This window comes from Arachis duranensis, chromosome 6, assembly GCF_000817695.3.
Source record: "Arachis duranensis cultivar V14167 chromosome 6, aradu.V14167.gnm2.J7QH, whole genome shotgun sequence".
Classification (NCBI taxonomy): Eukaryota; Viridiplantae; Streptophyta; class Magnoliopsida; order Fabales; family Fabaceae; genus Arachis; species Arachis duranensis.
In genome coordinates, this window is record NC_029777.3 from 69,360,770 (window position 1) to 69,375,215 (window position 14,446).

Sequence of the window (14,446 nt, forward strand, 5' to 3'; positions counted from 1 at the left end):
CCTGAATCCTACTCGGAATACCACAGACAAGGTTTAGACTTTCCGGATTCTCAAGAATGGCCACCAAAGGGTTCTAGCTTATACCAAGAAGATCTTGATTAAGGAATCCAAGAGATACACGCTCGGTCTAAGGTAGAACGGAAGTGGTTGTCAGTCACGCGTTCATAGGTGAGAATGATGATGAGTGTCATGGATCATCACTTTCATCATATTGAAGTGCAAAGAATATCTTAGAACAGGAATAAGCTGAATTGAATAGAAAATAGTAGTAATTACATTGAAACTCGAGGTACAGCAAAGCTCTACACCCTTAATCTATGGTGTGTAGAAACTCCACCGTTGAAAATACATAAGTGATGGTCCAGGCATGGCCGAATGGCCAGCCCCCATAAACGTGATCAAAGGATCATAAGGTAATCCAATAATAATCCAAAGATGTCTAATACAATAGTAAAAAGTCCTATTTATACTAGACTAGTTACTAGGGTTTACAGAAATAAGTGATTGATACAGAAATCCACTTCCGGGGCCAACTTGGTGTGTGCTTGGGCTGAGCTTGAGCTTTACACGTGCAGAGGCTTCTCTTGGAGTTAAACGCCAAGTTGTAACGTGTTTTTGGCATTTAACTCTGGTTTATGACGTGTTTCTGGCGTTTTACTCTAGAATACAGCATGGAACTGGCATTGAACGCCAGTTTGCATCGTCTAAACTCGAAAAAAAGTATGAACCATTATATATTGCTGGAAAGCTCTGGATGTCTAGTTTCCAACGCCGTTAAGAGCGTTCCATTTGGAGTTCTTCAGCTCTAGAAAATTCATTTCGAGTGCAGAGAGGTCAGAATCCAACAGCATCAGCAGTCCTTTGTCAGCCTCCTATCAGATTTTTGCTCAGGTCCCTTAATTTCAGCCAGAAAATACCTGAAATCCCAGAAAAACACACAAACTCATAGTAAAGTCCAGAAATGTGAATTTTTCATAAAAACTAATGAAAACATCCCTAAAAGTAGCTAGATCCTACTAAAAACTACCTAAAATCAATGCCAAAAAGTGTATAAATTATCCGCTCATCACAAAACCAAACTTAAATTGTTGCTTGTCCCCAAGCAACTGAAAATAAAATAGGATAAAAAGAAGAGAATATACTATAAATCTCAAAATATCAATGAATATTATTTCTAATTAGATGAGCAGGACTTGTAGCTTTTTGCTTCTGAACAGTTTTGGCATCTCACTTTATCCTTTGAAGTTTAGAATGATTGGCATCTGTAGGAATTTAGAGTTCAGATAGTGTTATTAATTCTCCTAGTTAAGTATGTTGATTCTTGAAGACAGCTACTTTTATGAGTCTTGGCCGTGGCCCTAAGCACTTTGTTTTCCAGTATTACCACCGGATACATAAATGCCACAGACCCATGACTGGGTGAACCTTTTCAGATTGTGACTCAGCTTTGCTAAAGTCCCCATTTATAGGTGTCCAGAGCTCTTAAGCATACTCTTTTTCCTTTGGATCACGACTTTAACCACTCAATCTCAAGCTTTTCACTTGGACTTGCATGCCACAAGCACATGGTCAGGGACAGCTTGATTTAGCCGCTTAGGCCTGGATTTCTTTCCTTGGGCCCTTCTATCCACTGATTCTCAAAGCCTTGGATCCTTTTTACCCTTTCCTTTTGATTTTAAGGGCTATTGGTTTTTTCTGCTTGCTTTTTCTTTTTCTTTTATTTTTTTTCGTCACTTTTTTTCGCAAGCTTTTGTTCTTCCCTGCTTTTTCTTGCTTCAAGAATCAATTTTATGATTTTTCAGATCATCAACAACATTTTTCTTTTTCATCATTCTTTCAAGAGCCAACAATTTTAACATTCATAAACAACAAGATAAAAAATATGCACTGTTCAAGCATTCATTCAGAAAATAAAAAGTATTGTCACCACATCAATATAATTAGACTAATTTCAAGGATGAATTCGAAACTCATGTACTTCTTGTTCTTTTGTATTAGAAACATTTTTCATTTAAGAGAGGTGAAGGATTCATGGAATTATTCATAGCCTTAAGACATAGACACTGAATACTAATGATCATGAAGTAAACACACAAACATAGACAAACATATAGCATTGATAAACCCCAATTTGATGGTTTATCTTGTATTGGATTTAGAGTATTTTGATGACCTTTTCTCACATTTAACCTGTGAATTAGCATGGTTTCATTATCTCTCCCGTATTTGTACTTAAGTGTAAAAACATTCCTTTTAAGCCTTATTTTGATGAATCCTAATTCCTCTTTGATTCCATAAGATGCCTTGATGTGTTTGCTAGTAATTCCAAGATTGAATTAGGCTAGGCATGGATCAAAGGAGCAAGGAAGGAAGCATACAAGTGGAGAGAAGCATAAAAAGTCAAAGAAGTAAAATCAGCCAAGCACGCGCATGCGCACAACGCGCTCGCGCGCACATTGCAGAATCGGCCAGGGACGCGCACGCGTACCGTGCGCGCACGCGTCGCACCGCACATGACTTCATTAAAGCAGCACGTGCCTGGCAATCTTGGGGAGTTTCTGAACCAACTTTGGTGCCAAAATGCATTAAAAGGACCAAGGATAGAAGGGGAAGGGGGGAATCTATCATTTAGCATCATTAGGATTAGGATTAGTTAGTTTTAGAGAGAGAAGCTCTCACTTCTCTCTAGAATTAGGATTAGGTTTAGGTTAATCTCTCTTCTTAGATCTAGGTTTAATTCATGCTTTAATTCACTTCTCCTATATCAATTCTTACTTTCCTCATCTTCCTCTTTCCAGTTATGTGCTTTGATGATTGTGATTCTTCACTTTGTTTTGGATAGATTGTTGTTCCTTTATTTTTCCCTTCAATAATGCAATTTGAGGTAATTCATGATAATTGTGATTTCTTTGATTGTTGTTGTCAATTCTTAGTATTCAATTGTTGTGATTTACTATACTTTACTTTTGTATCTTCCAAGTGTTTGATGAAATGCTTGGGAGAATGTTAGAATAGAATTTTATGTTCTTGGCTTGAGAAGGTAACTTAGGATACTAGTGTCCAATTGATTGATAGTTGATAGCCATTGACTCTAGCCTTCATTAATCCAATTAGTGAGAAGCTAGGATTTATGGACTAGGATTGATATAACTCACTTGACTTTCCTTTGTTAATTGATTTAAGGATAACTAAGTGGGATTAATCCATGCAACTACCATACTTGTGGCTAGTGATAGTGATGAAAAACCTTGACAACCAAACCTTGCCAAGACCGTTTTTGTTAATAAAATCCCATTGCCATTTATCTTTCATGTTTCTTATAAAAACCCCAAAATAACTCACAACCAATAACAAGACACTTTATTGCAAGTCCTAGGGAGAATGACCCGAGGTCCAATACTTTGGTTTATAAATTTTAGGGGTTTGTACTAGTGATAAACAACTTTTTGTATGAAAGGATTATTGTTTGGTTTAGAAACTATACTTTACAACAAGAGTTTAGTAGTGAAATTCTAAACCGTCAAAAATCTAATCATCAAGCATAAAAACCAAAAAATAGAGAAATAAGAATAAGGAATGAGTCCACCTTAGTGATGGTGGCGTCTTCTTCTTGAAGGACCAATGGCGTCCTTGAGTTCCTCTATGTCTCTTCCTTGCCTTTGTTGCTTGATCCCTAGTGATTTTAGTGCTCCTATCCTTAGTTGCTCCCAATAATTGTGTGGAGAAAAATGTATCCCCTAAGATATCTCAGTGATTTCTTGATGAGGGAATTCCTCATGCTCTTGTTGAGGTCCATGAGTGGGCTCTCTTGATGTGCAGTCAAATGCTCTACTACTGAGCTATGGACCCTTGAGATGAATCTCTCCATCTCCCATGACTCAGAGGTGGAAGCTTTTGTCTTCCATTTCCTCTTTCTAGAGGTTTCTCTGGCCTTAGGTGCCATAGATGGTTATGGAAAAACAAAAAAAGCTATGCTTTTACCACACTAAACTTAGAATGTTGCTTGTCATCGAGCAAAGAAAAGAAAGAATAGAAGAAGAAGAAGATATGAAGAGAGGGAGAGGGATGTATTGTGTGAAAATGAAGAAGGATAGAGGGGTTTATATAGTAGAGGGAGAGGATAGTAGGTTCAGTCATTAGGGTGGGTTTGGGTAGAAAAGAGACTTTGAATTTGAAGGTAGGTGGGGTTTATGGGAAATAGTGGATGGATGTGAGTGGTGAAGAGGTGATGGGGAACAGAGATTGAGGTGATTGGTGAAGGGTTTCTGGGAAAGTGTGTTATAGGATTAATTAGGAGGTAAAGTGGGAATATGTTAGGTGGGGATCCTGTGGGGTCCACAGATCCTGAGGTGTCAAGGATTTATCATCCCTGCACCAATGAGGCGTGTAAAATGCCTTCTGCATGCAATCCTGGCGTTCAACGCCAGATTGATGCTTGTTTGTTTTTGGGAAAGAGTGTTATTGGATTGTGTGAAGAAGAGAGAAGGTGAGTTGAGGTATGTAGGGATCCTGTGGGGTCCATAGATCCTGAGATGATCCTGTGGGGTCCACAGATCCTGAGGTGTCAAGGATTTATCATCCCTGCACCAATGAGGCGTGTAAAATGCCTTCTGCATGCAATCCTGGCGTTCAACGCCAGATTGATGCTTGTTTCTGGCATTCAATGCCAATCTGTAGCATGTTTCTGGCATTAAACGCCAATTCCATGCTTGTTTCTGGCATTTAACGCCAGCTTTTCTCAGGGTGCAATCCTGGCATTTGAATGCCAGACTACTGCTTGTTTCTTGCGTTCAACGCCAGATCCATGCTCTGTTCTGGCGTTGAACGCCAGCCAGATGCTCTTTACTGGCGTTTCTCTTCCTCCAGGGTGTGCTGTTTCTTCTACTGTTTTTTATTCTGTTTTTAATTTTAGTAATTGTTTTGTGACTCCACATGATCATGAACCTAATAAAACATAAAAGAACAATAAAAATATAGATAAATAAAAATTGGGTTGCCTCCCAATAAGCGCTTCTTTAATGTCAATAGCTTGACAGTGAGCTCTCATGGAGCTTCACATATGTTCAAAGCATTGTTGGGACCTCCCAATACCAAACTTAGAGTTTGAATGTGGGGTCTTCTTAACATCAAACTTAGAGTTTGGTTGTGGCCTCCCAACACCAAACTTAGAGTTTGATTGTAGGGGCTTTGTTTGACTTTGTATTGAGAGAGGCTTATCATGCCTCTTTTTCATGTTTACAGTGGGATACCCTTTGGCTTTAAACATAAGGTAGTCCTCATTCAATTGAAGGACTAATTCTCCTCTGTTAACATCAATCACAGCTCCTGCTGTGGCTAGGAAGGGTCTTCCAAGGATGATGCATTCATCCTCAACCTTCCTAGTGTCTAAGATTATAAAATCAGCAGGGATGTAAAGGCCTTTAACCTTTACTAACACGTCCTCTACCAATCCATAAGCTTGTCTTATTCTCTAATGAGAAAGTGGCAGTTTGAACCTCAAAGATTCCCAGTTTCTCCATTACAAAGAGTGGCATAAGATTTATACCTAACCCCAGGTCACACAGAGCCTTCTCAAAGGTCATGGTGCCCATGGTATAGGGTATTAAGAATTTACCAGGATCTTGTTTCTTTTGAAGTAAAGTTTGCTGAACCTATCTATCTAGTTCACTAATGAGCAAGGGAGGTGCATCTTCCCAAGTCTCATTACCAAACAACTTGGCATTCAGCTTCATGATAGCTCCTAGATATTGAGCAACTTGCTCTCTAGTTACATCTTTATCCTCTTCAGAGGAAGAATAGTTTTCAGAGCTCATGAATGGCAGAAGGAGGTTTAATGGAATCTCTATGGTCTCTATATGAGCCTCAGATTCCTTTAGTTCCTCAATAGGGAACTCCTTCTTGTTTGGGAGATGTCCCATGAGGTCTTCCTCATTGGGATTCACGTCCTCTCCTTCCTCTCTAGGTTCGGCCATTTTGATTATGTCAATGGCCTTGCACTCTCTTTTTGGATTCTCTTCAGTATTGCTTGGGAGAGTACTAAGAGGAGTTTTAGTGATTTTCTTACTCAGCTGGCCCACTTGTGCCTCCAAATTTCTGATGGATGACCTTGTTTCACTCATGAAACTTAAAGTGGCCTTAGACAGATCAGAGACTATGTTTGCTAAGCTAGAAGAGCTCTGCTCAGAATGCTCTGTCTGTTGCTGAGAAGATGATGGAAAAGACTTGTTATTGCTGAGCCTATTTCTTCCACCATTATTAAAGCCTTGTTGGGGCTTTTGTTGATTCTTCCATGAGAAATTTGGATGATTTCTCCACGAAGAGTTATAGGTGTTCCCATAGGATTCACCCATGTAATTCACCTCTGCCATTGCAGGGTTCTCAGGATCATAAGCTTCTTCTTCAGAAGAACTGTTGGACACATTTTGCCATCCATTCAGACTTTGAGAAATCATGCTGACTTGCTGAGTCAACATTTTGTTCTGAGCCAATATGGCATTCAGAGTATCAATTTCAAGAACTCCCTTCCTCTGAGGCATCCCATTACTCACAGAATTCCTCTCAGAAGTGTACATGAATTGGTTATTTGCAACCATGTCAATGAGTTCTTGAGCTTCTGGAGGCATTTTTTTAGGTGAATGGATCCACCTGCAGAATGGTCCAGTGACATCTTAAAGAACTTAGATAGACTATAATAGAATATATCCAAAGTGGTCCACTCTGAAAGCATGTCAGAAGGACACCTTTTGGTCATCTGCTTGTATCTTTCCCAAGCTTTATAGAGGGATTCACCATCTTTTTGTTTGAAGGTCTGAACATCCACTCTAAGCTTGCTCAGCTTTTGAGAAGGAAAGAACTTAGCCAAGAAGGCCGTGACCAGCTTATCCCAAGAGTCCAAGCTATCTTTAGGTTGTGAGTCCAACCATGTTCTAGCTCTGTCCCAAAAGGGAAAAGCATGAGCCTATAGACTTCAGGATCTACTCCATTAGTCTTAACAGTCTCACAGATCTGCAAGAACTCAGTTAAAAACTGATAGGGATCCTCTGATGGAAGTCCATGAAACTTGCAGTTCTGTTGCATTAGAGCAACTATTTGAGGCTTTAGCTCAAAATTGTTTGCTCCAATGGCAGGCATTGAGATGCTTCTTCCATCAAACTTGGAAGTATGTGTAGTATAGTCACCAAGCATCCTCCTTGCATTATTATTTTCGGCTGCCATCTCCTCTTCCTTTTCAAAAATTTCTATAAGGTTGTCTCTGGATTGTTGTAATTTAGCTTCTCTTAGTTTCCTCTTCAGAGTCCTTTCAGATTCAGGATCTGCTTCAACAAGAATATTCTTGTCCTTGCTCCTGCTCATATGAAAAAGAAGGGAACAGAAAATAATAATAGGGATTCTCTTTACCACAGTAGAGAGATTCCTTTATGTTAGTAGAAGAAAAAAAGAATAGAAGAAGGAAAAGAGGAAAATTCAAACTCAGAGAGGGAGAGGGGGTTCGAATTTTAAGATGAAGAGAAGTGTTAGTAAATGAATAAATAAATAGAAAGAGATGAGAGAGAAGAGTTTTTGAAAATTAACTAAAATAAAAAATAATATTAAATTTAAAATTCGAAAATTAAGAAAAGGAATAAAATAAAAATAAAAATTTGAAACAGTTAGTTAAAAAAAGAATTTTAAAAAAGAGGGAGGTAATTTTTGAAAATTAGAGAGAGGAAAGTAGTTAGGTGGTTTTGAAAAAGATAAGAAATAGTAAAACAAACAAGAAGTCAACTAGTTAGTTGAAAAAGATTTGAAATTCAATTTTTTGAAAAGATAGGAAGTTAAAAAAGATTTTTGAAATCAATTTTGAAAAAGATATGATTTGAAAAAGATATTTTGGAAAAAGATTTGATTTTTAAAATTAAAATTGATTACTTGACTCACAAGAAACTAAAAGATATGATTCTAGAATTTAAAGATTGAACCTTTCTTAACAAGAAAGTAACAAACTTCAAATTTTTTAATCAATAATATTAATTGTTAGTTAAGTTTTCGAAATTTTTGAAATAAAGATAAGAAAAAGATTTTGAAAAATATTTTTAAATTTTCGAAAGTCATAAAAGAAAAATGAAAAAGATTTGATTTTTTTGAAAAGGTTTTAAAAAGATAGGATTTTAAAAATTGAAAATTTGACTTGACTTATAAGAAATATCTAAGTTTTAAAAATTTTTGACTAAGTCAACTCAAATTTTCGAAATTTACAAGCAAAATAAGGAAAAGATATTTTTTTGATTTTTGAATTTTTAATGAGGAGAGAGAAAAACAACAAAAATGACTCACAACATGAAAATTATGAATCAAAACACATGATGCATGCAAGAACACTATGAGTGTCAAGATGAACACCAAGAACACTTTGAAGATCAAGATGAACATCAAGACTTACTTTTGAAAAATTGTCAAGAAAAGAAAAACATGCAAGACATCAAACTTAGAAATTTTTAATACTTAGACACTATGAATGCAAAAGTGCATGTGAAAAACAACAAAAACACAAAACAAGAAAATTTAAAGATCGAACAAGAAGACTTGTCAAGAAGAACTTGAAGTTCATGAAGAACGCATGCATGAATTTTCAAAAAAAAATGCAAAAGTTTCTAAAACATGCAATTGACACCAAACTTAAAAATTGACTCAAGACTCAAACAAGAAACACAAAATTTTTTTATTTTTATGATTTAAAATTTTTTTCGAAAATAATTTTTGGAAAAAACGAAAACAAAGAAAATTTTTTTGAAAAAATATTTTGAAAACTTTTTGAAAAGAAAATTACCTAATCTGAGCAACAAGATGAACCGTCAGTTGTCCAAACTCGAACAATCCTCGGCAATTGCGCCAAAAACTTGGTGCACGAAATTATGATCATCAACAATGGCGCCAAAAACTTGGTAGCGCTCTCAAACGTGAATCACACTTTGTCACAACTTCGCACAACTAACCAGCAAGTGCACTGGGTTGTCCAAGTAATAAACCTTACGTGAGTAAGGGTCGATCCCATGGAGATTGTTGGTATGAAACAACCTATGATCATCTTGTAAATCTCAGTTAGGCGGATTCAAATGGTTATAAAGGTTTCAAAATTAATAATAAATAAAACATAGAATAAGATAGAGATACTTATGTAAATCATTGGTAGGAATTTCAGATAAGTGTATGGAGATGCTGTGTTCCTTCTGAATCTCTTCTTTCCTGCTGCTTTCATCTAATCCTTTATACTCCTTTCCATGGCAAGCTGTATGTAGGGCATCATCGTTGTCAATGGCTACTTCCCATCCTCTCAGTGAAAATGGTCCAAATGCTCTTGTCACAACACGGCTAATCATCTGTCGGTTCTCGATCATGTCGGAATAGAATCCATTGATTCTTTTGCGTCTGTCACTACGCCCAACAATCGCAACTTTGAAGCTCGTCACAGTCATTCAATCCCTGAATCCTACTCGGAATACCACAGACAAGGTTTAGACTTTCCGGACTCTCAAGAATGGCCGCCAAAGGGTTCTAGCTTATACCACAAAGATCTTGATTAAGGAATCCAAGAGATACACGCTCGGTCTAAGGTAGAACGGAAGTGGTTGTCAGTCAAGCGTTCATAGGTGAGAATGATGATGAGTATCATGGATCATCACATTCATCATATTGAAGTGCAACGAATATCTTAGAACAGGTATAAGCTTAATTGAATAGAAAATAGTAGTAATTGCATTGAAACTCGAGGTACAGCAGAGCTCCACACCCTTAATCTATGGTGTGTAGAAACTCCACCGTTGAAAATACATAAGTGATGGTTCAGGCATGGCCGAATGGCCAGCCCCCATAAACGTGATCAAAGGATCATAAGGTAATCCAATAATAATCCAAAGATGTCTAATACAATAGTAAAATGTCCTATTTATACTAGACTAGTTACAAGGGTTTACAAAAATAAGTGATTGATGCAGAAATCCACTTCCGGGGCCCACTTGGTGTGTGCTTGGGCTGAACTTGAGCTTTACACGTGCAGAGGCTTCTCTTGGAGTTAAACGCCAAGTTGTAACGTGTTTTTGGCGTTTAACTCTGGTTTATGACGTGTTTCTGGCGTTTTACTCTAGAATACAGCATGGAACTGGCATTGATTGCCAGTTTGCATTGTCTAAACTCGAACAAAGTATGGATCATTATATATTTCTGGAAAGCTCTGGATGTCGACTTTCCAACGCCGTTGAGAGCGCGCCATTTGGAGTTCTGTAGCTCCAGAAAATCCATTTCGAGTGCAGGGAGGTCAAAATCCAACAGCATCAGCAGTCCTTTGTCAGCCTCCTATCAGATTTTTTCTCAGGTCCCTTAATTTCAGCCAGAAAATACCTGAAATCATACAAAAATACACAAACTCATAGTGAAGTCCAGAAATATGAATTTTGCATAAAAACTAATGAAAACATCCCTAAAAGTAGCTATATCCTACTAAAAACTACCTAAAATCAATGCCAAAAAGCGTATAAATTATCCGCTCATCAAGGATTCTTGCATAGTTTAGAATCGATCAAAAGCAAGAATCAATTTGTTGGTAGTATAGTCTAAACCAACAATGAACTCTCTTTATCAAATGTCAAAATTCAAAACACAATATAAACCGAGAGTACATAAACCTCGGGTCGTTCTCCCTAGGACACAATTGAAGTGTTATTTCTTTGGTTGTTAAGGCAAAAGGGGGTTTTCAAGCAAGAAATGGAAGATTAAAAGAACTTAAGAGATAAAAGAACTAAGAAATGATCAAAATTGGAATTAATGCAATTAAAGAGAAGGCAAAATAAAAAATAGAGAAAATGCAAGATATGCAATAATGAACCTTGACTTGGGAATGAGAATCCAAGGGATCCTATCATCGCCATAACCACAACTATGATAATTATGATGAGTCTATCTCGCCTAGTCAACCGCAACCATCGGGGAGTAAGTCAAGCAAGCATAATTGACCTTAATCCATAAGTCCTAACCAACTTACCAAATTAGTTGATAGAAGGCTAGCGTCAATGGAAACAAGAGTCAACTAACTACCCAAGAATTACCACTAAATGTCGAACATTATGACTCTAGTATCCTAGGAATTCAATCCACAAGCCAAGTTATGAAAATCTACTCAAAATCTAAGGTTGGCATTTTCACAAACACCTTTTGTGCATAAAAGTAAAACATGGGAAATTGTAAAGGAAAATGGAAAACTATAACCAACTATCATCAAAACAAAACATAAACAAGTAATCAAACATAAAGAGAGCATCAAACAGTAAATTCATTAATCGAAACTTCAAGAACTCAAAATTACAATTATAAACAAGTAATTTGAACCAAGGCAAATGAAAGTAAATGTGCTATAATTAAAGAGGAGATTGAGAGTACTTACAATTAAAGAGGCAAAATCAAAGATCAAAGCTTGCTATAAAATGCTACAATTGAAATGAAAACTGAAATAAAACCCTAAGAGAGCAATGCTACAGTACTCCTACTCCTACTCCTAATTAATCTCTAAAACTATCTAAGTGAGCTCTCTTGAATTGTTTAAATCCCCCTTCATATAGCACTCCAATTCAGCCTTCAAGCCTTCCAAAATGGGCCAAAAGGTCTCAAAAAATGCGCTGCATGTGTTTCATTAATGAAATCACGTGTTGGGTCCTGTGCGGACGCACAGACGTGTGCGTCCGCACACTCGGCTGAAAATCCTCCTGTGCGCATGCACAGGTGCTCGTGCGCACGCACACATGAAAGTTCTTGCTTGTGCGTATGCACAGGGTTGTGCCCACGCACACCTCGCTGTGTGTGCTTTTCCTTGTTTTCTTCATGTTTTCTCCCTTGTACATGCTTCCTTCCACCTTTGGCCATCCATTCTTGCCTTCAAGGCCTGAAATCACTCACAAATTCTATCACGGCATTGAATAACATAAAAGTGGAATTAATTTGCTCTATTAAAGCACAAAATTGCATGTTTTCAAATTTAGGATCAACTTAGGGATCAAACATAAAAGTATGCTATTTTGGTGCTTAAGTGCGAGTTCATATACTAGAATCCATTCAAATCAAGCCAAAATATATCAGAAAATATAGACTCATCAATTCCCCCACACTTAAACAATAGCATGTCCTCATGCTAAACCAACAAGGAAGATAATCAAAGGGGTAATCAACTTATTAAATGCAACTATCTATATGCATGCAAGCATGTATATGCTATATATCTATTTATCTATAATGTCCTATTGATTTGGTGAAAACAAGCAAGCGATGCAATTCCAAGCAAGTATAAACAAGATAGGCTAAGCAAAGAATTCATTCAATGCAAACAAGATCTAGAGAATTGATTCACTTATCCAAATTAAGCAACTCGCAAGAATGCATGATAAAGAGAGGTGGAAACATAGAATTGAGTAATTGAACCCTCAATAGGTGTGTATACACTCTGATCACTCGGTGTTTAGAGTTTTAATCACTCAAGTCTCTTCTAATCATGCTTTCAAGGAATTGCTTTTCATCTAACAATCAACAATAAGTGATGCATGAATGCAATTATCATGAGGACTTCATAAGGTTGTAATGGGGTTAGGGTAAAGATGGGATGGGTATGGTTAAGTGGACTAAAATAGTTGAATCCTTGATTTGTTTAAGCTCCACATCAACCTATATCAACCAATTTGAAACAAAGATGCAATCCTAACCTTCCATCATTTCCAATTCATTAACATTCATGTATCCTTTTCACAAGGACACCCCATATGCAATTCTTTATTCATTTGTTTACTCTTCAGGGTGACTTTGCATCCATTTTTATGATGAAGAGTTTTTTTTTCAATGAAAGTAAATTGCATATGGTTAAGTAATTCATATATGAATGTTCTCATTTTCCAAAATTTTCAATAAATACTTAAAAGTGATATTTTCAATCACTACCAATGTTTTCCAATATTCCCCCACGCTTAAATGTAACACACCCCTTCAACCTAAGCTAATCAAGGATGCAATCCAAGGTTATTCATGGTTTTCCACTTATGGTTGTGATGTGGTGATATTAAGAACAATGGGGCTAAATAAAGCTCATAAAGGGTTAACAATGGTAGATGTAAAAGGTAGGTCTATATGGGTGACAAACCCCATTTTGTCGGTTTATCTTGTATTGATTTTAGGGGATTTTATAACCTTTTACCCACATTTATTCAATGAAATAGCATGGTTTTGTATATTCTCCTTTAATTGTGCTTAAGAGTGAAAACATGCTTTTTAGGCCTTAAAATAGCTAAATCTAATTCACCTTGATTCCATTAGATGCCTTGATATGTTTGTTAAGTGATTTAAGGTTAGGAGGCAAAGATTGGATCAAGGGAATGAAGAAAGAAGCATGAAAAGTTGGAGAACTCATGAAGAAATGAAAGAACCGGAAAGCTGTCAAGCCGACCTCTTCGCACTTAAACGACCATAACTTGAGCTACAAAGGTCCAAATGATGCAGTTCCAATTGGGTTAGAAAGCTAACATCTGGGGCTTCGAAACGATATAAGATTTGCCATAGTTGCTACACGTATGATAACGCGCACGCGCAAAGTACGCGCACGCACTGTTGTGCCACCTGGTTCACTTAATGCAATCCGTGGGCCAGCGAATTCTCAAGCCTTATGGGCTCAATCCAACTCATTTCTGATGCTATTTAAGTCAAGTATTGAAGAGGGATGAGACATCTAGTGACCATTAGTTTAGTTTAGTAGTTAGAATTAGTTTCTAGAGAGAGAAGCTCTCACTTCTCTCTAGAATTAGGATTAGGATTAGGATTAGTTCTTAGATCTAGGTTTTAATCTTTGCTTTCTTCTACTTCTACCTTTCAATTCTTTGTTGTTACATTCATCTTCCTCTATTCCTTTGTTGTAATTTCCTTTATGTTGTTCTTATACTTTGATTGTAGATCCACTTTTGTTCCTTCCTTTCTCTTTCAATTCAATTCAAGGTAAATCATAATAATTGTGTTCCTTTTGATTTGTGTTGTTAATTCCTTTCAATAATTGTTGTTAGATTTTGTTCTTGTTGTTGATTTACTATGTTTTCCTTTTATGCCTTCCAAGTGTTTGATGAAATGCTTGGTTTATGCCTTCCAAGTGTTTGACGAAATGCTTCGTTGGATTTTAGAGTAGGATTTTATACTCTTGGCTTGGAAAGGTAACTTAGGACCTCTTGAGTTACTAATGTCCAAGTGATTGATGATTGGGAGCCATTGACTCTAGTTCTCACTAATTGAATTAGTGGAGAGTTAGGACTTATGGACTAGGATTGATATAGCTAATTTGACTTTTCTTTACTACTAGTTAGAGGATGATTTAATGAGATTAATCCTTGCCAATTCTCATATTGTGGTTAGTGATTAGGATAGAGATCCTTGACCACCAACCCTTGCCAAGACC